This window comes from Colias eurytheme, chromosome 11, assembly GCF_061535395.1.
Source record: "Colias eurytheme isolate Ceu_HAF_F1 chromosome 11, ilColEury1 Martin Lab GWU primary, whole genome shotgun sequence".
Classification (NCBI taxonomy): domain Eukaryota; kingdom Metazoa; phylum Arthropoda; class Insecta; order Lepidoptera; family Pieridae; genus Colias; species Colias eurytheme.
The window spans coordinates 9,643,415-9,668,631 of NC_142990.1; the positions used below are offsets into that span (position 1 = coordinate 9,643,415).

Consider the following 25,217-nt stretch of genomic DNA (forward strand, 5'->3'; position numbering starts at 1 on the left):
TATGTTTCTGACGGTTTTCCCAGATTGTTCTGGGCACGTGTAGTCACTATAAATTGTGAAAAAAAACTAACCACCTTAGATATTTTCAATTTATTATGATAGGTCGATGATTGCGTCTTCAAGAAAAGAGCTTCACTGTTCAATGATCATTAGGTATTAAAGGTCGAAATACTTTTTCTAAAGGTCGGCAGTACATTCGCAGTTTTCCTTATGTAGGTAGCGAATTCTCATGGCTGGTAGCGATCATTGAGTCGCTCTATTCTTGGTTTTCCTTCATAGAAAAACCAAATCTGGGGTTCATGTTCCGCGCATGGAAGGTGACGATAAAGATGCGATTTTGTTTACCCATGAATTAATAAAACACATACATAATAATTATTATTATTATTACGTCTTCCCGAGACCACGCTAGCTGCAAAGTGTGCGATACGTAGGAAAATTAATATAATGAAAAAAATAACAATAACCTTACACACTTACCAATAGATAATTACGTCAATTATTAATTGCAAAATTTGTCCTCAAATTTGATTCAAACTATATCCGTGTGACCAATTAACAAATTAATTTGTAATTCCACGATAAAAGTCTAGAAACCTAATTAAATTAACACAAAATCGGATTCAGCTCGGTTTAAATTCAGGTGTAAATCTTGAAATCTTCTAATTTATCTCGCCATAGCAACTGTTACAGAGTAATTGCTTTCTATCTCATGATTAAGATGAATGGACAGAATTTAATTGTAACTTTAAATTATTTATCCGTAGTGTGTAAAACGGAGACCAGCGGGTTGGGCGGAATAAGCGTTTGTTTTGTTATTTATATTTTAGTTTGTAATGTATCTTTATAATAAATAACGGTCCGCCCAGGCTTTGCCCGTGATAAAAGTTTACGTTTTCTCTCCATAAGAACCATCCTCGTACTTCAAGGAATATTATAAAAAAAGAATTAACGAAATCAGTTCAATCGTTCTCGAGTTATGCGCTTACCAAAACATTTTGCGATTCATTATTATAATACAGATAATTTTAAATTTATTTATCTCTATTTTATATTAATTCCAATAACGATGGATATGAAATAATTAAAAGACATTAACACTATGTTTCGATTCTAAATATTAATATATTTTTTAAAACAAATTTCATAATTATCAATAACAACAAACGAATGAAAAGACAATAAATTGACTTTATTATGTAATAAAAGTTACTAGAACGTTATCTAATTCGAAATTTAAGTTGTATCGAACATGGCAATACTGAGAAATCAAACCAAGTATATAGAGATAACTACATAAGATTGATAGCATAATATTAATTTCATCGCTTTACCTATAAATCTAAACCCAAATGATACCTAAACATTATTAGGGATATCTAATCTTAGACAACCTTATTTGTTAGTTTCAAAGGAATTATGTTATTTGTAATAAGGCCACGTTTCAGTAGTTAATCACCTATGAAAACGTAACTGGGTTTTAAGCTTTGAATATTAAATCATTATGGTTAATATATTGAAATATAATTAGAATAATGTGGGTTGTAAAAGGAAAAGATAAATGACCCTATTCAATACATAAAAGTGAAGTCCCGTGTCCCCAAGTTGGGTAAGGGGCAGATACGTTATACATCTGTTTCACTGATCGATTTTCTTTAGGGACAAATAAATATATACAAATAAAATCATATTTGTTTTATTTGTACGAATCATTTATGTATTCCCTTTTTTCTCTCTTCATCTTATTTATAGAAGATTACTGGTCGTTCATGCCTGCAGGCTGCAGGCGCCCGCAGCACTTCCGGCGGTGACGTAACGTCATAGTATAAAGAGAAAAGTAAGTTAGCTTCGAACAAAGGTACATCGCGCCGTTTGTATTTACGCGGAGCGCTTGGCCACCAGTTCATGTACGTACACAAGCTTGACGCACGCACACTACTCATGAACCGCTCGGTTACTTGTGGTTACTACTCATGGACCGTTCTAGTGAGGGTGTTTGTTTATATAATTATTTAAAATACCTATCAATGTGACAAATGACAACCGTGCGCCTCGCGAGTTTAGGTACCGTGCCACAGAACAGTAAAAATTTACTGTTCTGTGTACCGTGCGCTCCTAAACGCCGGGATTCGGCCTACTTCTCTCTTTATACTATGGTAACGTGACGTAACGGCCCACTTCCGGCGGCCCTCTCACTCCGCTGAATTAGATAACCTGTGCCCTAGGCTTTGTGACGTGTTGTGTGAAATTGAAATAATTGTGACGCCCATTAGAGGGCGCAATTGAGCGAACAATAGTTATATTTTATTGGATCGGGTTCATGCTAATTAGGTTCGGCGTGTTGCTAATTGAATTATATTTTTGAAGGAGGATTGAAGGACTTTTATAATTTTATAAAGGTCCTTCAGTTCCATAAATATAATATTATGAACTATGATGTGTAATCATTTTCATCATCTTAGCTTGCTATAATAAATTATTCATTGTGTAGAAGTATGTATCGTATCTATGTTTCTGACGGTTTTCCGAGATTGTTCTGGGCACGTGTAGTCACTATAAATTATGACAAAAAACTAACCACTTTAGATATTTTCAATTTATTATGATAGGTCGATGATTGCGTCTTCAAGAAAAGAGCTTCACTGTTCAATGATCATTATTAAAGGTTGAAATACTTTTCTTAAAGGTCGGCATACATTCGCAGTTTTCCTTATGTAGGTACCGAATTCTCATGGCTGGTAGCGATCATTGAGTCGCTCTATTCTTGGTTTTCCTTCATAGAAAAACCAAATCTGGGGTTCATGTTCCGCGCATGGAAGGTGACGATAAAGATGCGATTTTGTTTACCCATGAATTAATAAAACACATACATAATAATTATTATTATTATTACGTCTTCCCGAGACCACGCTAGCTGCAAAGTGTGCGATACGTAGGAAAATTAATATAATGAAAAAAATAACAATAACCTTACACACTTACCAATAGATAATTACGTCAATTATTAATTGCAAAATTTGTCCTCAAATTTGATTCAAACTATATCCGTGTGACCAATTAACAAATTAATTTGTAATTCCACGATAAAAGTCTAGAAACCTAATTAAATTAACACAAAATCGGATTCAGCTCGGTTTAAATTCAGGTGTAAATCTTGAAATCTTCTAATTTATCTCGCCATAGCAACTGTTACAGAGTAATTGCTTTCTATCTCATGATTAAGATGAATGGACAGAATTTAATTGTAACTTTAAATTATTTATCCGTAGTGTGTAAAACGGAGACCAGCGGGTTGGGCGGAATAAGCGTTTGTTTTGTTATTTATATTTTAGTTTGTAATGTATCTTTATAATAAATAACGGTCCGCCCAGGCTTTGCCCGTGATAAAAGTTTACGTTTTCTCTCCATAAGAACCATCCTCGTACTTCAAGGAATATTATAAAAAAAGAATTAACGAAATCAGTTCAATCGTTCTCGAGTTATGCGCTTACCAAAACATTTTGCGATTCATTATTATAATACAGATAATTTTAAATTTATTTATCTCTATTTTATATTAATTCCAATAACGATGGATATGAAATAATTAAAAGACATTAACACTATGTTTCGATTCTAAATATTAATATATTTTTTAAAACAAATTTCATAATTATCAATAACAACAAACGAATGAAAAGACAATAAATTGACTTTATTATGTAATAAAAGTTACTAGAACGTTATCTAATTCGAAATTTAAGTTGTATCGAACATGGCAATACTGAGAAATCAAACCAAGTATATAGAGATAACTACATAAGATTGATAGCATAATATTAATTTCATCGCTTTACCTATAAATCTAAACCCAAATGATACCTAAACATTATTAGGGATATCTAATCTTAGACAACCTTATTTGTTAGTTTCAAAGGAATTATGTTATTTGTAATAAGGCCACGTTTCAGTAGTTAATCACCTATGAAAACGTAACTGGGTTTTAAGCTTTGAATATTAAATCATTATGGTTAATATATTGAAATATAATTAGAATAATGTGGGTTGTAAAAGGAAAAGATAAATGACCCTATTCAATACATAAAAGTGAAGTCCCGTGTCCCCAAGTTGGGTAAGGGGCAGATACGTTATACATCTGTTTCACTGATCGATTTTCTTTAGGGACAAATAAATATATACAAATAAAATCATATTTGTTTTATTTGTACGAATCATTTATGTATTCCCTTTTTTCTCTCTTCATCTTATTTATAGAAGATTACTGGTCGTTCATGCCTGCAGGCTGATTGATCAGTCAGAAGTAATGTTGACGTCGTATGGCCTAGCTTGGGGCTAAGGGATGTTAATCTCACATAATCAAAGGGATAGGGAATAGAGAAACTATAATATGTGATATATTTAGTATGTTAAGGGCCGATTTTTCAATGCTCAGATAAACAGCTAGATAGACTTTATTCTTCAGTTAACAAAATATTCAATTTTTCAATAGACGAATAGGACTTATCTATCGAATAACTACGTTATTTGAGGAATAAATCTATTTGCCGCTCCAACGGCCAGATAGCGCGCTATTCGACTGTTAGGCGTTTGAGTTGACAACTGACGCGTCAAATTTGAGATATTTTCGTATGTCATAACATAGAGCGTAGTATTATTAACAATTAAACCTCTTTCTATATAATTATTATCAATTAAAATCATATTGAAATTGATGTTTTTGATAGTACTGATGACCATGCCATTGAAAATTTGCCGAACGCTGCCTTTAAGTATGTCGTTTCCATCGTAAAATATATAAATTGAAACACAAATTTAACCAAACTCTTTACTCGAATCAAAACAACAATCAACAATCATAGAAGACAAGTGCACTCCTGACGTGAGTCATAATGACGGTTGTTGACAAATTGCAAGATTTGACTCTATCCCGCTCTAACCTGACTAATTTAATATGTTTGTTTCGCCACTCCGAGAGCAGTGCTGCCAATATGGAAATATTTGGTCAGATAGTTATTCATCAAATAAATCACGATTGAAAAATAGGTGAGCCGTAATGAGTTAGATAAATAATTGAATAAATCTATTCGAGGGGTAGTTATTAGACTGTTTATCTCGCGATTGAAAAATCGGCCCTAAGTGTATTTGTAATCAGTGTCAAATTATTCTATAACTAGCTTCCGCCCACGACTTTTTACGTGCATCCCCGTTTTTCCCCGTTCCCGCAAGAATTTCGGAAAATCCTTTCTTAGCGGATGCCTACGTCCTAACATCTACCTGCATGCCAAATTTCAGCCCGATACGTCCAGTGGTTTGGGCTGTGCGTTGATAGATCACTATATCAGTCACCTTTGAGTTTTATATATAGATACAGGTAGAGCCATATCATTATTGTTTTAACATGTTAAATTTGGAACTATATAAATGCTATCGAAATTACTGCCACGTAAAGGTAGGAAAATAATAATCTTTTATAATTAAACGCTATGGATTTCCATAAAATACCAGAAGGTGTTTCCCAAAATATTTTACATAATATCAACAATTTCAAATATGTTTATAACGTTAATAATTAAATTTGTGTTGAAGTACAGCATTTTACTTGCTTTACCGCGGCAGTCCTCGAGTGCCACACGTATTTTTTTTACTATTTGTCAGACTATTTGTATTAAAATTGGAACATCTAAACATCAACTGTATCTATATAGTACGTAAATCAAACTTATACGTAGCAGTAATACAAATTACATGTTCTATTTCGTCTTTACCAAACCATTTTCCATAAGGTCTAAAATTGTCTGAATCTCTTCGAAGTCGACACAGTCCGCTCGCAATGATAAATTGTACTAGAATGTGTTAATTATTTAGCGAATTGTTTTATCAAAATGTATTGTTGCTAATTTATCTTCATATTTATTATTTATATTATGATTATAGCATATATTTGGATTTAAAATCAATAGTATCACAGTATGACACAGAGATGACACACATTTTGTAGTTAATAAATAAATATCGACATAAATGGATTTTGTTAACATTTATCAAATAATATTAGACAGTTGCCTAAAAAATGGTTAATAACATATTTATTTGAATATAATAAAAGCGCTGCTAATGTATCATAATAGGAACATAATTAAAACATCGTATTCGATAAATTAAGGTTTATTTACTCTGCCATATTTCGATGAAAAATATAGAGCTAAAATCAATTAGCTGAGATCTTCGTTGATATATTTCACTAGAATTTTTCACATTAATGAAAATCTAGGAAATATATTTTTATCACACGTTCGAGCTAACGTCAATATTTCTCGAAAATATTCATCCTAAACGCTCCAGTTAATATTTTTTCGACGTCAAGCGATTAAGAGATATTGCGTGTACGAATCGAAATATAATCCACGAGCTGCATTAAATCGTGCAATAAGTGCATGTTTCCTCAAAATATTTTGCCATATATTTTTGTGAAAAGTAATTTACAATCGGAATATGTTATGAAACTTGTTAATTACACCGAGAACGGTCCGACCACGAACGGTTTCAAACTAAAATCGACTTTAAAGCTAAATTGGCCAGTGCTGTGCGCAAGCAATCCGTAGAGTAAAAATTTAATATCTGAAACATAAACTCGCTTTTTCGCGTAAAGAACTTTTCATTTTCGAAATTGGTACACATTTTGATTTGTGCGGTGTCTTTTTTTTAATAAAAATATAGAGATATTTATGTTAAATATAAAATATACTGAGAATTTTCATCATTTTAATTTTTTGTTTATATTCCAAGAATTTAATCTTATTAATAACAAAATATTAATTAAAAATATTCAGTAAAGATATTAAACAACATAATGTATTATTTATAGAAATGTAATAATATTATGAGAGTCCTACAATATTTTGATAAAGATTAGTTATGTTTCTTCGCAAATCAAAGGGAGATATTATCACCATTATAAGATTCAATCTTTCTTATATAATCCTTATTTATATTCCATTTATAAAAGGTTAAAACCTCTCTTATAAACAATAAGGAATACCATTTTCTTAGTTACTCGTTATTAAGTTCTGATTAAGTTTTATACAGTCAGATGCTATTAACATTTCTCGGCTAAAGTTCGCCTTAAGATTCTGTGTGAAACTACCGTTACAGTAAATTTAATTATGAAATTATTTAGCGAACATTGTTGCAGGAAATATTATGTAAACGACATTATATGTATTATAATTTTGTTATTGCATTGTAAGTTGGGATAAAGTTAAACATGTCTACTTGACGCTTATAGAAGTGATAATTCTGTCATAAAAATTCGATGTGGATACTTAATTCATAAAAAAATAAATGGATCTGGATTATTTTCTTTGCTAATACTGAGAAGAGAAATGAGAAAGACAAGATATTGAACACATGTTAGGTAAATGTAGCGGCAAAAACTTCATACCAGCAGCGGTGGACAAAAAGTAACTAAATTGGTCTTATTTTTCTGCTATTCATTATTATCTAATGAAATATAATATCTATTAAACCTAGCATTATATATTACTTATTTCAAATACTTAAAAAAACAAAAAAGAGCTTTTTAATCCAGTATATTTTTTTTATGAAAAGGTAAATAATACAAAAAAATATTTATCTAGGTATTACTATACTGATTTATAATAATGTATGTATGAAAAAAGAATGTGCTAATATACAGATAATGCTAAGTTAATACTCCCTATAGTTTACCAACGATAGATCAATTCATTCAGTCGTGTGTTAAACAAAGGAGCCCTTACAACCTATTGAGTCTGTATCCCCTTATCTCTCACATACATCTTGTGTTTTTTATGCACTCAATTTAGATTTTCTAAGTGGAAAGTTCCGTTTATTCTGGAATAAACAAATGATAGCCATGTTTGCTAGAACTAAAAGTTCCGAGCGTCCGTAGCTTGAAATTACACTATCAATTTTACTTTTTCTAGCAAGTAAATTTAATTAAATTGATGTTTGCGGGGATCTTCGAGAATTTTTCTTTATTAGTACCATGTTTACATTTTTTTTTTTTTTTTTTCAAGTGGGGAAATCTTGCCTAAGATACCCACGGCTCCCGGGGAAGGAGCCGTGGGTTATGTCGGATTCCTACCGACTAAAACCCCACCGTGTACCAACGCGCTGCTTTAGACGGGATGCGGGTACACATTCGCAATCTTCCGCATGTCCCGCCCAGCAGTTGCCCGTTTCCAGGCCCTCCGCCACTTGCCCGTTTCCAGGCCCTCCACCAAATGCCCACCCCGGGGCGGCGCAAGCTGTACACGAGCTCACGCCACCCGCTCGCCGATGATGGATTGTTCCCCGTTCCATCATCGGCGTTCCCCAAACCCTCGACCCCAGCACCGACCGGCCGAAGGGCGCGCGCCGAAAGGCCCTCTGAAACGTGATTCACGCGTCGAAGGACCCTCCGGCGCGCTTTTATAGAGGTTTCCCTCGCAGCCCCCACCTCACACCAGAGGTGGCGGCCCTCGGTCCGGCCCCACGGACCGGATTACGAGTTGGCAGACGGCTGTCGCAGGACAGCCGCCGCCCTACACCCACCTACAGGAGTCACCGCGTGTCACAAAAGTGACGCGTCGGGATCCCGCCCCCTGTTTTGTTGGTAGTTAGACTACCAACAAAAAACAACGCGCGCGGCCTCTGGCCGCCATCCACCGCCGCAAAGCGCAGCCCCCTGCCAGTCGGTCGGAACGAGACCCAAACGAGCCCCGATCGACCTTCCAACCCCATTTTGCCCAGCCAAATTGCCAGGCCGCGACCACTAGCCTTTTCGCGTAAAGAACTTTTCATTTTCGAAATTGGTACACATTTTGATTTGTGCGGTGTCTTTTTTTTAATAAAAATATAGAGATATTTATGTTAAATATAAAAAAACTGAGAATTTTCATCATTTTCATTTTTGTTTATATTCCAAGAATTTAATCTTATTAATAACAAAATATTAAGTTAAAATATTCCGATATTTAACAGTATAATGTATTATTTATAGAAATGTAATAATATTATGAGAGTCCTACAATATTTTGATAAAGATTAGTTATGTTTCTTCGCAAATCAAAGGGAGATATTATCACCATCATAAGATTCAATCTTTCTTATATAATCCTTTTTTATATTCCATTTATAAAAGGTTAAAACCTCTCTTATAAACAATAAGGAATACCATTTTCTTAGTTACTCGTTATTAAGTTCTGATTAAGTTGCATACAGTCAGATGCTATTAACATTTCTCGGCTAAAGTTCGCCTTAAGATTCTGTGTGAAACTACCGTTACAGTAAATTTAATTATGAATTTATTTAGCGAACATTGTTGCAGGAAATATTATGTAAACGACATTTTTTTTTTTTTTCTTTTTTTTATATATATATATATATAAAAAAAAGAAAAAAAAAAAATTTTTTTTCTTTTTTTTATATATATATATATATATTATATGTATTATAATTTTGTTATTGCATTGTAAGTTGGGATAAAGTTAAACATGTCTACTTGACGCTTATAGAAGTGATAATTCTGTCATAAAAATTCGATGTGGATACTTAATTCATAAAAAAATAAATGGATCTGGATTATTTTCTTTGCTAATACTGAGAAGAGAAATGAGAAAGACAAGATATTGAACACATGTTAGGTAAATGTAGCGGCAAAAACTTCATACCAGCAGCGGTGGACAAAAAGTAACTAAATTGGTCTTATTTTTCTGCTATTCATTATTATCTAATGAAATATAATATCTATTAAACCTAGCATTATATATTACTTATTTCAAATACTTAAAAAAACAAAAAAGAGCTTTTTAATCCAGTATATTTTTTTTATGAAAAGGTAAATAATACAAAAAAATATTTATCTAGGTATTACTATACTGATTTATAATAATGTATGTATGAAAAAAGAATGTGCTAATATACAGATAATGCTAAGTTAATACTCCCTATAGTTTACCAACGATAGATCAATTCATTCAGTCGTGTGTTAAACAAAGGAGCCCTTACAACCTATTGAGTCTGTATCCCCTTATCTCTCACATACATCTTGTGTTTTTTATGCACTCAATTTAGATTTTCTAAGTGGAAAGTTCCGTTTATTCTGGAATAAACAAATGATAGCCATGTTTGCTAGAACTAAAAGTTCCGAGCGTCCGTAGCTTGAAATTACACTATCAATTTTACTTTTTCTAGCAAGTAAATTTAATTAAATTGATGTTTGCGGGGATCTTCGAGAATTTTTCTTTATTAGTACCATGTTTACATTGGCCGGACTATGCAATATCGCTGACAATTTTTAAAGTTGTTTTTAATGTTAGCCATTTTGGTTAGTTTTTTCATGGCTAAGCAAAATAAGGGTGATGTATGAGAATATGGGATATTACGAACATGAAGTTAATTACATTTCACTTAGTGTAAATATTTATTTAGACGCAATATCTATAATAATTCTTACAATAATTGTAAATTCAAACAGTACCAAAGTACCCGAAATGCTATAATAGAGATGAAATCTATTTCAACGCATTATTATCATTATGCCAAACGGTAATAATGATGTTATTATTTGCTGAATTTACTTCTAAAGAGTATTTACAACATAACTTATGAAATGAGGGAGTAAATAATCCATACTAATATTATAAATGCGAAAGTAACTCTGTCTGTCTGTCTGTTACTCAATCACGCCTAAACTACTGAACCAATTTGCATGAAATTTGGTATGGAGATATTTTGATACCCGAGAAAGGACATAGGCTACCTTTTATTGCGAAATATGTACCACGGGCGAAGCCGGGGCGGACCACTAGTAATATATAAACGGCTTAACATAATATGACATAGTGCTAGTACAATAATATGTCAAGTTTGTTTGGAGATTAGTGCTGGACCTAGGATCCAAGCTTAATATAGGATACCCTTGCCATTCATCAGTTTTACTTAGGTCCATATATTATATCAAATGAATGATTGTTGTGGTTTTGTTATTTAATAACTCAGGCCCCGGAATCACAGACACAATAGAAAATTTATTATGTCGTGGCCCGATCGGGCCGTTCGGGGCTTAATGGGTTAATAGTGTTTTATTCTGTTCTTAATGTTTGTAAAATAAACTCAAGGCAATCCAGTCATATTATATTTCAAAATAAGACATGTAACACAAGCCCTTATTTGGCACCAAAATAATTGGCAAAATAATAAGCAAATAAATACAGTGATGAGTACCAAGAAATATAACTATATAGGTACTATAGTCTGTACAACCTAACCTAGGTATACCTAGGTCTCATGATTCAGATAGAGAATCGTTGTTATATGAAAAAAAAGCGATTATAATTATCACGAGAAACATCGATTTTAATTACGATGCTACCTACTGAAGCAATCTTTGCCGAATAATTTAAATTTTTTTTCCTCACAATATCTTATTAATTATAGACATTACAGCCGAACAAAGCGGCGAAACAATCCGACCAAACGGCAGTAAAAGTAGACATTCTTTCCCGGACATGCAATTTCGATTCGGAAACTGGGATACGCTCGCAACAAATTAAATTGGCGACTTAGATTAACAGGGTAAATGGTCCAATTAGTGTTCGGTGGGCATTGGACAAACGAGATTGTGTCCACCTGCTACGTACTGCAATCTGCCTCTGAACTGGGTAAACAATGATAGTTTGGGATACTTTTTGATGGGGAAAGATAGGAAGGGAATAGGAAGGAGTTAGTCTTATCAATTTTATTAAGAAATAAATTACTCATAATCATAATTGATTATAATATGAGCTGGTTTATATTACGGTTTATTATAAGTTCCGCATATTCTTCTCGTGTTCTTTCATCACTAGATTGAAATTGCGTTAGTTTGCTTATCGCAAAAAAAAAAAACATTGGCCAATTGAGTGTCATAAGTGTAAGGCCAATTCTTATAGGTGCATAATATCATTAAACAGTTACCATTATAATATTATTTTTTTAAAGAATGTTCATTTTACAATCTAAAATGTGTTAATTCCCTGTTTTATTCCAAGAGGTTTCATAAAACACCTCTTATAGTACTTGATTTTATAATGCGACTTAGTCAATGGAATAATGTTCCACATATTATTATTAATTGGTACTTGGCAGCACGATATACCAAAACCTCTTAACCGCTTTATAATGGCTAGACAAAGAGCTGCTTATAAAGACCTATGTGTTTATTTAAAAGAATGGATTGAGCCTTCAGTATTTTTTCTTAAACTGCTTTAGAATATATTTTTTTTTATATTTTAAGGTAAGCTTTAAAATTGAGTATCTCTTTTTGTGATTTTCGACTGTAGTTGATTATATCGGTTACCTCTCTATTATAGTGAAGGTACACTTTATATGTTTTGATGAAAATATTTATTATTATTTGCATTTGGGATTGATTAATAATAATATATTAATAAATCAACAAAACTGTATTAAAGGTGTATAATTAGTTAATTCATATTCATATTATACTAGTTAAGTAGATATTATTATTTTTGCCGCCGAGGGGGTCGCGGAAGAATTCTAACAAATACCCGCGGCCCCATCATTAAAGCGGCTCGACGGAACACAGTGGGGTTTTAGTCGGTAAGAATCCGACATAACCCACGGCTCCTTCCCCGGGAGCTGTGGGTATCTTTGGAAGATTTCCCCACTATAAAAAAAAGGTATTATTATTTTGTAAGACGGTAGAGTTTGTCAATAAGCTAATTCATAAAAATCTTAAACATATTTTAATCGTAACACAGGATTATAACGATGAATTGACTCAAAAGTATACCTTAGATATAGAAATATACATAAATAATAGTTTATCGATTTCCAAAAAAATAACGTGTAACTAGTCTCTAACTCTTGCACTAGAACCGTTTTGTAGTGTGATAGAAGCAATCAGTTGCACTGCTGAAAAGCCTAATTATGTTTGAAATGCGAGCGCTTACAATTTTAGCCCCAAATATTGTTTTAGTGATAATGAACAGGTTGAGCGACGTAATGTGATATCTATTATATCGATTATTGTACAGCATTCGATTGTGGTTACCAATATTTGATCGAGTCGCTTTAATGATATCGATTTTGAGTACTCGAGTGGGTATGGATGGTGTACTGTTTGGTCTGGTTTTTTTTCTCTGTGTTTTTACTATGGTTGTATGTGTTTGTATAATATGGATGTGTAATGTCTGTGGGTGTGTGCGTGTTTCTAGGTAACTCGAAGTTCGTTTTATAAAAATACATTTCTTCTCATTTGAAAACTTACGCTCACAAATATTCAAATACGAGTAACAATTTATAATGTATTTATATGTTTAGATATGTGGAATATTTTATACGGAGCACTGACACTTTGATGTTTACAATACGAATATAATTCATTTCTTATTATAATTAGTTCCAGGATCTAATCCAATATTGTAGATAATATGAATACAATTATTAGTAATTTTTTCCGCATACAATATTGTTTTTCTTACAATATATATTTCGGTTGACTATGATTTCATATAATATTGTAGTGATCTATTCACATGTAAATTCTTTAGGATTGAAATTATTACATTGTTATACATCAAGCACTCGTAATTATAAAACAAATCTTAATCTATACATATAATAAATCTGTAGAAGGGTCAATTCTGTACATTGAAAATATTGAAAAAATAAATAGCAGGGGGTGTTACTGGATCGATACCAAACCCAAATATGTGATTAAAAAAATTTTTGTCTGTCTGTCTGTCTGTCTGTATGTGAAGGCATCACGTGAAAACCAACGGTTCGATTTCGATGAAACTTGGTACAATTATACCTTATTATCCTGGGCATAAAATAGGATACTTTTTATCCCGGAAAAATACGTAGAAAAAAAAATAAATCTTATTTTTACTTAATTTTTCCGCGCGGACGGAGTCGCGGGCGGAAGCTAGTACTATTATAAAGGCGAAAGTTTGTAAGTTTAAGGATGTATGGATGTATGGATGTATGGATGTTTGTTACTCTTTCACTTAAAAACTACTGAACCGATTACAATGAAATTTAGCACACATATAGAGGGTAACTTGGATTAACACATAGGATAGGTTTTATCCCGGAAATCCCACGGGAACGGGAACTATGCGGGTTTTCCTTTGAAAACGCGGGCGAAGCCGCGGGCGGAAATCTAGTGTTAACATAAAATTCTTAGACTGCTTATTATTTACTATTTTATTTCGGTGTCATATGAAGTCACGTATTTTCTACTTAGAGTTCATTCATTTATTATATTTTATTAATAATTAAAAAAAATCCGAAGCAAAAATATCCATCAAATATGAACCCAGCCAAGCCTATTATTGATATAATTTACAGCCCGATACATTAATGTCCGTTGAATTTTATCACAGCATTAAAATTTCCTCCAAAAAACAGAAATTGCGAAGCCATGCTCCCATTCATTCACCGAAAGTATCAATAAAAGTTTTTTATGTCCTCATTATGTGCTTTTACGTGACCTTAAGGCGGATGCAATAAGCGTAACTGAGTACTGAGCAGTGAGCAGAGAGCATCTACTTGCATCGGTTGGCAGGCTGCCACTTGAAGTAACCTGCCCATTTCGCTCCATCCAGGTCACGAAATAGGGCTTCCTGTCCTCGAGACATGTCCGGCTTCTTGGCACGCCAGCATGAGACGAATAAGAACTAGCCGAATGGAATTTTGATTTTTCCGCCGAAAACATTTCAACTGTGGTTGGAGTAATTTGATAGCTGACATTTAGTTAGTGGAATAAAACATTTTGAATTTATCGTTTGCTGAAGCAGTTTTGTTGATTGGCCGGTGGTGCACGTAACTGGGTTATTGACTCGGTGGAAATATCTTTTGATAGCGTTTTGTGAATTGATAAATGCTTTTGCAACGCACTGATTATTTGAATGAAAATATATATCATAATCGTTCTTTTTCGAAGTGCAAATACTTAGTATACAATTTGTATTCTAAGCTTCTCTATTGTCCTTTTTATTACGGTGCATTTATATCTAACGAACTTAGAGCTAGAGGAACAGTATTCTTTCATGATATTTTAGTGTAAACGAAAACTTGTATTCAGTGTTGAACATTGTATAGAATATTTTCGAACGCACTAAGAATATCCAAAGAATACTGCCTACGCCTGTTTACACTAAAAAAATTTGACATAAGTAGTAGGGTTAGAATGAGCATTCGCTCGTTTGATGTAAATGCACCATTACAAACGCTCAATAATTAATCAATTAGGTAACGTTTCATTTCCTGTTAGTTGATCTTGATACAACGTTGTTTCCATTTTATAAATGCACGCTGTTTTCTTGCGTCAGATTATGTTACACAACATGCTTCGTGCCTTGTAATGTTCTGTCTTGATGGAGCTACACCTTAAGTCGTAGTCTCTAATTCCACTATATTAATTTTAAAGGATAGGACGATATGACGTAGTGAAGCTGGTGCATTATATGACACTATTTTGCCCAGAAAAGAGACAGTTTGGTTTTCTAATCGAGAGCATTTATTAAGGAAAAAAAACCTTTTTTATCGGCTTTAAAGCCAAGGCCAATATAGGTATGTTATAAGTTCGTCTAAAGTCTATAGTTATCTATCATTGTGCCAAAACCATTATGCTTAAAAGCTTCTCAACATACGAGCAGTATTAATCCGTCGAATAGCGATCCTAATTTGACAGAAAATCGAACGGCGTCAAATCACTTATGACGACAATTTTCACCAATCAATGAGTTGGATTCGCTTTGCTACTACGAGAATCCCCTAATGTGATTTTAGTAGATCTGTATGCGAAAATTATCGGCTTGTGTGGTCAATTGCAGATGCTTTTCAATGCTCTTTCAATGATACATTTTCTTTACGAATAGCACTTTGTACTTTTCATAGCTGTTTCTGATGAAATCAATATAATCTTTTTTATATGTGATTAACTATGTTGCAGTCATTTAACTTGTCCAGCTAAGTATAGGCTCTGTATGAAACGTTGCTATTTTGACATCCGTGAAGTTGATCAAAGACCCACAAGATTATATACAGATCATAAGATTATAATGAATACTGAAGATACTATCTACTATCCAATTACCCAATACTATTAAAAACCTAACGTTTAGGTATCATAACAATTCATTTTTAGCACCACTTCTAATAGAATTCGTGTAGAAAATGATTGCACCGCACACACGATAGGACAGACGCGACAAGCGGAAACCATCGGACATCGGCTATGCAATTTTGGCAAACGCGACCGTCCTACAGTGGGGGCTAATGTCACGAACCCTGACCACATTAGTGGGGCCCAGCTCGGACAATTATCGAGTCTAAATCCGACATTAATAACGGTAAACGGGGTTTTGTGCTTGACTTGTGGTCGCATGCATAATTCTAATCGGCTAATCGCTCCGATTCCGGGATTTGCCAATTCAATTGTGCAAAATTGTTTTTTTATTCATGAAATTCTATTGTTTTTGTTAATTTTCTTAATTCCGACATTATTAAATGGTAGATATTTTAATTCCGGTAAATGAGTATTAAGTGAGGCATGTTTGAACTGTCTTCGAAGACATCTGGCGGTGCAAACTCGACTTGCATTGCATCGTACCAAATTTATAGAACATTCGAAAAGTACGATCCCCTAAATCCTTCAAATATACTCACCAAACGTAAACAAATCCAACCCCTCCAATAAAGAATTGGCTCTTGAAGCACTCGAACTACAACAACGCAACCCGCGTTCATTTTAATTAGTAATTAATAAAAGTACTCAAATTACGAACGACAAGACCTCTCTAAGTCGATGATACGGTGTTATTAAAAAGCTCGTAAAACATCGCGACACTTACTAACGCGTTAATTGGGCACACTAATTACCTACATACTGTTACTGAATATATGAAAAATAATTCCCTTTTATAAAATGTGTATTCCGTGTATAGATTGTTGGAAATTGTAGTTAGAAAGCGTGATGGTAGTTTGCAACATTGTTTTTTCTCTAAACGTGGAGTGTTCATACTGTGTAATGATAATGTAGAGCAGTATAATATGTATTCTATTTTAAATAGATAATGATTTCAATATATTTTAACAAAGAGAATGTTATTGTAGTTCCATTGAAGGATTGCTATTGTTACATCTTGGTGGTTCATCTTTGTTTTGGAGATATTACAATACTAGCGGTCCGCCCCGGCTTCGCCCGTGGTACATATTTCGCAATAAAAGGTAGCCTATGTTCTTTCTCAGGGTCTAAAGATTACCTGTGCCAAATTTCATCAAAATCGGTCCAGTAGTTTATGCGTGAAAACCATACATACATACATACATAAAAACTTTTCCTCTTTATAATATTAGTATAGATGGGATTTCTATAAGCAATCGATTTATAAATAAAAATGTTAAAAGTAGATACTTAATACTAAAAAAAAACTTAAACTTAAACTTTTGTTATTAAAAAGCACGGATATCAACATTCATCTCTTTATTCAAAATTTACTCAGTTAATTTTATGTAAATTCTGCAGCAGATCATAGATGTATAACTACATTCTCCTAGCTAATAATATGTGCATACTGTCATATAATTTTAAAGAATAAAGACACATAACAATGATTCGAACGATACCCTTTTAAATGGCCGCATCATTAAATCGAGATTTACATCAATGCATCAAATATAACAACGCTGCTTCCTTCGTTATAAATTAAGCTTACGCTCTCCCTTATGTCTATATTAACGAGCATTTTTAAACAAAAATGAACATTGAATCGAACATTATGTTTTGATAGACATTTAAATGCCTCCATCATTACAGCGAGATTTCAATCAATGCGTCAAATATTCGTCTAATGTTAAGCGAATTTAATCTTTCCCAATTTAACACTTAAGGGCTTGGTCTAGTAGTGCAAACAAATGCATCCTGTCATCTTATATATAAATAATACAAATGTACTAAGGGAAAGTTGCTCCACTTAATTTTTAAAAATTAAATCATTCGTATGCATAATTTAATATTCGTAATAAGTACCAAAAATGACAATTTGAAACAATTTTCGTGAAAATTACACCGGGTGATTTTTTTTTATCAGTACACAAAATTTGCGAATACTTTCTATTGATATCTTCAACTTTATGTTTATATAACTGATCAACTTTTACAAAGAAATTTGGACGAAATATAAAAAAAAAATAAGCTTTCCATACAAAATGCATAACTCTATACATTTTTTTCGACCTAAGTTTCTTAGTGAAAGTTGTTCAGTTTAACTAATAAAACGGATAAACAAATTTTGTATATAATAAAAAAAATGTAATGTTTGTGTTAAAAAATTATTAAATAGAAAAATACACAAATGAAAACAAAAGATATTTATTTCTGACTAGCTTCCGCCCGCGACTCCGTCCGCGCGGATGTCAGTCTTCGCGTCTTCTACAGATTTATTATACATATTATGTATAATATATAGATTTATATTGATAAACCTAATAAATCTTTTGCTAGCATTCTGATGCTTTATCGGTTGCACTGGATTTATCTCTTTTTTTTCAATCGCTTGAATGATATAGGATGGGTCCTTGATGGACATCGAATGCTGAAGTCTCGAATCAATCAATTCTGACAGTAGGCAATTTATGTAAAATCTTGATAATGGTCCATCATTTTATTTTGCCTAAACGTACATACTTTTTTATATATTCTATTTTTAACGAATGATTCACTCCAGTCCAAACAGCAAATAAGCAGACTTCTGCTTCTGCAACGTTTAGTTGTCCCTGAATTTGGAAAAAATAGTCATGATTCTTATCTATGACAAAAGTGTTATTTTTTGCATTGTATTTCAAATATTAAATTTTTTTTAACCGCATCTTCCGCATTCATGTCTTTTGCCGGCATTAGACATTTAACTTCTACTAGTCCCATTTTCCCTTTTTGATGTGGGAGTGTATAAAGTAAATTTTTTAGATATTTCTCGTTATACTTTTAAAAAGTTATTATTGTCATTTTGCTCATCAGGTAAAGTAATTTCGATATCAGTTTTAAGTTTTTTGATACCTGCAATAATAACGTCATAATCGCCTGCACATACTTATCGATTACACCCTGTATACAATCCACCATCCACATTCATAATGTTTTCCTGTCCTCCTCTCCTTTACGCTGTTCACCGATACATTTTAAATGAGTAAATCTGCTACCACTGAAGGATGTTTCATTGTGATCAGCAAATTTTCACCACTGTTGTCGATTATTTATTTTTCATTTTTAATCAGCAATTGGGAATCATTAGTTTTGTTTTTTGCAGATTGGTGATGTACCCTAACAATACGTCGAAAAGGGAAAGCATCAACGAATTATCGTTTTCGTCCTCTTTTTTTATTCTTCGCGTCTCTGTTACTTCTGTTTGTTTAGTTCTCAACACCCACTGAATTTTCTATGTTATTGTGATCTTCCATTACATCTGAGTTTTGATGATGTGATGATAATCCATTCGTTTTAATATTGGTACTTAGAGTTGGTAGACTAAACTAGAAATGGCGGACTAAATTTGTCAGCGCGTCTGTAAGATCAGAATATAAAACCAACATCCTGTATTTACGTTACAAAATTAATAATCAAACAAAATGCCGCTACGTTGAAAATGACTAGAAGAAAAAATTAAAACACCTTTGATCAATTTTGGAGTAAACAAATCATTTTCCCCGTATGGGGATTTCCCCGGATGAACTTGGGAAGTTCAAGTTCTCAATACAAGTTTATATTATATTTCGTATTTCTCAAACGAAAAATAAACATTTTTGGAACTTCAAAAAAATTATATTATAAGAAAATTTATGAGCTTACTTTAGTTTTAAAGAAATATACATCCCTTTACTGACACCCCGTAAAATAAAGAAATTGTTGCCAATCACCTTTGCAATCTATTTGGTTTCATTAACTTTATGTTCGAAGATAATTTTTTTTCTAGTAGTTACACGCGTATTTTTTTCGTTTATTTTCCATATCGAAATCAAATGTTTAAAAATACGAATATTTGCACAAAACTAAGATAAAAATAATCAATTAACAAAAATATTAAATTTAATGAAGTAGAGCAACTTTCACTTCGGTATGAAGGAAAATCGAGCGTAGAGCACACGTCAGAACGCTCCGGCCCAAGGAGCGCGACTAAAGAAATTCGCTAGAATTTTTCCTAATTATTTTAAATATTTTTTTAATATTTAAAGAATTATCAAAATTCAAAAAAAATGTTTTTTAAAGGATTAATACTCATTGGTCTTCAACCAACTCGAATAAATTAATGGAAAAAATAACTTTTAGCAGTATTTATCAATAGATTTTGTAAGGCAAAAAATGGGAAATTTAATGAATTTATAACGTTCTAATTAAGAAAATCATAAGTTTTTCGGCAATTGTATTCAGCAGTTTTTAATAACGACTATATAAGGATAATAATGCGCTGATCAGATTGTGTAAATTGTAATCGGTTGCAACGTAGTGAGTGCACAAACTTAGCTCGAAATGTCTTTGGGGGAAAGAGACTTATCTTGAAGGCCTGATTAAGGTAACATAAAGTAACTTTACAAATGTGAAAAAAATCACGCGCATTGCGTATATAACACTTATTGATAAACAAGAAAAAAAAATTCAGTTTATCATTTCATTAGCCGGGAAAAAATTGTCAAATAACTTGTTGAAAACGCAATTTTGCTAGACTGCAGCCTTAAGTACTTTTTCGTTCGTCCAATACAAAGCGTGACGTTCCGATTTACGCATCAGGAAACATCGGGGATTAAAAAGCAAAATAGCAAAGTCACGACGCAATTACTTCCGAGATGTTGGCCGGGATGGTCTTGACATCGCATCGGGGGCGTATTATAAAAACAATCTAGCGCTGTTAACGAAAACAATTACTTAAAACGTTTAATACAAAACAATTACAAGCAAGAAATTATATTCTGCTATATGAAGGAACAATAATTGTAGAAAGGAGAAGAGGTGCACAGGGAGTACAATGAAATAAATATATTGAACATAACCATATACATCAATGACTAAACGATAAAAAACTCTAATAATTTTTTCACCTTTACAAAAAATCATGGCGATTATGCTAAAATTATTTGCCTACAATTAAAGAATACAGATAAAATTCTTGTACAGTTTCTAACTTCGCCAAGTTGGAGGATGGAAGGTGGTGGCTCTAAATACCAAAAATACCATTGTATGCTTTCTTTCCTAGAATCTATTTATAGGTTCTATCAAAACAGATTTAACTCATTCATTGTCTACATAATAAGATTTGTCAAGTGTAAAGTTGTTGGCTCCCTGCACAATTAATCCACTATGTGCTAGTGACATTGTATTGACAGAAATTAATTGTACGATAGTATCGCACAAGACTATCTGAGCATATAATAGCTAGGTGTCAGGCTAAATTGTATCTGATGTATCGCATAAGGAAATTATCGATTTACTTAATAAATTGAGAAATCTCCGTAAATACCTATTGTTAATAAAATTGTATAAATATGCACGATAAAAACGAGCTAACATCCCGTCTAAATCGATTACGAACGTTTATCTAAAATTGGTTCTACCAAAATTGAAATGTAAAATCGCAAAAAATGAATATATTCACAGCTAGCTAAATGCGTTGAAGTATGATTGGCGCCTGAGGGCTTGCATATCTGATTCCATCATAAACTCAATTTACAGCTAATCTCATCTGAGATTGTCGAAGAAATAAAATTTCACGCGTCGCCGAGCAAATCCAGAATGTAAAGGGAGAGAGGTGTTCGGATGACGCTAATAAATATTACTGTGTTAACGGATCATTGAGCAGACGTTGCACTGGGAAGGCAATATACGATCCTGAATATTAAATCACTGGATAAATTAAAAGCACTCAAATGCTGGCGGAATAGAGTTCAATCTTGTAATGATGGAATCAATTGAGATGAATGTGATTTAAGTGCGACGCTAAGGAAATTAGACATGCTACAACTATTACGATCGCGATCGGTACGTGAAAACTTTGTAAAAGCAAACATTAAGAAAACTTATCGGCTTATTACATAATGACCTACAATTAGGTAATTACATGTATTGTATTGTATTGTAATTAAATATACTGTGGGCTGCTCTTATAAAAACAAAGTTCGCAATTGATAGACGAATCTTCAGACACATTATACACAATTTCGATCAGAAACGTTCACCATGAAAACATTTCTAATAAAACTAGCTAGCGACTCTAAAATGTTTTTCCAAGACGTGTGACGTTAGAATGAAGCTACTAAATTGGCAACTACGTTCACGGATCATTTGGCTTCAGACGCTGCCTCGGGGAGGCGATGTGCGACAATTTTAATATATCCTGCGACTTGAAACGCTATATTAAACTCGCCCGATAATCTCCTTGCCGTTAAATTTTTGTCTCCGTGATCAATATCAGCGTCTGATCGATTTTACGGGCCTACACCGGCCTCGAGTTTCGTACGGTTGTAACTTTTTAGTGTTCCTTTTATTACGACGAACGATTTTAATCAAGCGAATATTGTTCAAAGTGAACGCTATTAGCGCCCCGCATAGAAGCTTAGTCGCTAGACGAGGTTTCGGTACATTCGTTTGATTGCTAATAATATAAGAGCCCACGACGGCCAGACTTTCCTTTCTTTCGGAAAGTTGAAAGTTTCTCTGTATATGTCTCCTATACAGATAAGAACGACCAGCGACTATCAAGTTTGGGTTGTGGTTACTTTGGCAGGAAACAGGTAGTAAGGGTGTATAAAATTGTACCTAACTTTCATTATAGTTGAAAAGCTAAATTTTATATATGTTACTTGGGGACCTATAAAAAGACATTACCTTAAGAGCCAGACAGTTTTCATGGTTCTTACATCTAGCCAGACACATTTAAAAAATAACTAACATATCATCAAATTCACATAACTACCTAAAAGCGTAACAAATATGAAATAACCCACTAAAAACATTAGTTAACTATAATTATTAAAAAAATAAAAGTATAATATATAAGTAATAAAGTTATTACTTATCTTTACTTAGACTTATGTTGATGGAATTTCACGTATCCCGATGACTTTTTTATTGTGTCATCGAGATACGTGAAATTTCATCAACATAAACCCCCGTAAAAGATAAGTAATAACTTTATTACTTATATATTATACTTTTATTTTTTTAATAATTATAGTTAACTAATGTTTTAGTGGGTTATTTCATATTTGTTACGCTTTTAGGTAGTTATGTGAATTTGATGATATGTTAGTTATTTTTTAAATGTGTCTGGCTAGATGTAAGAACCATGAAAACTGTCTGGCTCTTAAGGTAATGTCTTTTTATAGGTCCCCAAGTAACATATATAAAATTTAGCTTTTAAACTATAATGAAAGTTAGGTACTATTTTATACACCTTCACTACCTGTTTCCTGCCAAAGTAACCACAACCCAAACTTGATAGTCGCTGGTCGTTCTTATCTGTATAGGAGACATATACAGAGAAACTTTCAACTTTCCGAAAGAAAGGAAAGTCTGGCCGTCGTGGGCTCTTGATCTATAACTTATGGCTTAAATAAATGTTACTAAATTGAAATTTATTTGGGTTTTACGAGCTCGGTGCCGTTCGTTTAAGTCAGGGGTTTTGTTTTATTTTTTGTTTATTGATTGCTGAATTCTTGTGACTGTTTATGCAACGTTGTATAAAAGATGAGTTTGACAGTCACGTATAAAAGCGTATCTCATTAATCAAAAGTAAAGTAAAATAAAATCGAATCAAAACATTGTCGTATTCTCAAAAATCCGTCGTAAACAAGCTTATTCCTACCATTGTTTCATTTTACTATGTAGCATTCAGAAGCACATATCCCAAGAAATGAAACGTACTTCAAAACAAAATTACGGTACCACATCGCGCAAGTTGGGAAAATAAATTCAAGGAAGTCACTCGTGTAACTCTCATTTGAAGTTAACTACCCTCGAAAATAGTTGAGAGAACTGTGTTGGCGGTTCGCCGACGTCCAGAGTGATTCCAAAACTCCGCATAGTTTTATAGTCTTGATAGGTAAAAATTGAGTTTACTAAACAAGAATTTGTCGTCAGGATTCGTTAAAAGTTGAAGATTTGAGCTTTTTAACAAGGACTCGTCTTCAGACGCAATAGTTTGAAGTGTCCTCTTGGTATGGATAACTTTGATGCATCGTTATGTTACCTGAAGATAAATTATAGAATGGATATGTGAATCGTATATCATTACTTTAAAAGAAGTCTCTGGAGCGCAGATAGTTGTAGATTGTATTTTTTTTACATCGCTTTCTAACTAGGTTCTACGGTTCACTAATGATTGAAAGGGATGAATTATTTGTATGCTATTATATTATTATCCTTATAATGATTTAAAAATACTGTCAACTAATAAAATGTTATATACTATGTAAACGTCTTTATAAATATATTTAACTCTTTCTCCAGAATAAGTCTGGTATTTATGGTTTCCCAATCTAGCTGCAAACAGCTGGAAACTTGTAGTATTTGATCAAAACGAGAGTTCAAGAGGAATCAAATTAGCAGTACCAGGTAAAAGAAGCCTCAGTACTTCTTTATCAAACTTATTCTCAGCCAACACGTAAACTTGGGAACTTTAAAAATTCAAAAGCATTGAGAATCCAGGAAAATCGCTGTCGAACTGAAAATTCTTTTCTGCGCACCCTTAAAACTTCACACAAGAAAACTTTTGTGTTCTCCAATATCGAGTGTTCATTGAATAGTTCTGCATGCATAGTCTTTGTTAGATATTGTTGCTTTATGTTAAAATGCGACGTTATAATCCCCGCTTTGTCGTAGTTTTGTGTGAAACGTGTTTCGACAATGCCTCTTATTATTGTACTGGTTTATAAATGCATGTACTTCTAACATACAGACTTCGGTGTGTTACGAAACTCTTAAAGAATATACTTTGACCCTTAGAAACACAATTTGCAGAGTAGGTATTGAATATTGATACGTTAAGGTCAGAGGTAGAAAATCTTGAATCGGACAATTAATTATATTCTGATTCACTGATAATTTAATTCATTAGAGCTTTAACGTAGAGTCGCAGATAAAAAGGCGCATCTTATGTGCTATTTCTCAGTTATTTTAATTATGTTAATTTAGATTA

At 32.9% G+C, this 25,217-nt stretch overlaps 1 protein-coding gene across 1 annotated transcript in view; it reads left to right on the top strand.

Moving 5' to 3' along the window:
* Positions 1-25,217, top strand: part of LOC149904800 (uncharacterized) — a 202,577-nt gene that overhangs the window by 77,835 nt on the left and 99,525 nt on the right. The gene's annotated exons all lie outside the window — the stretch shown is intronic.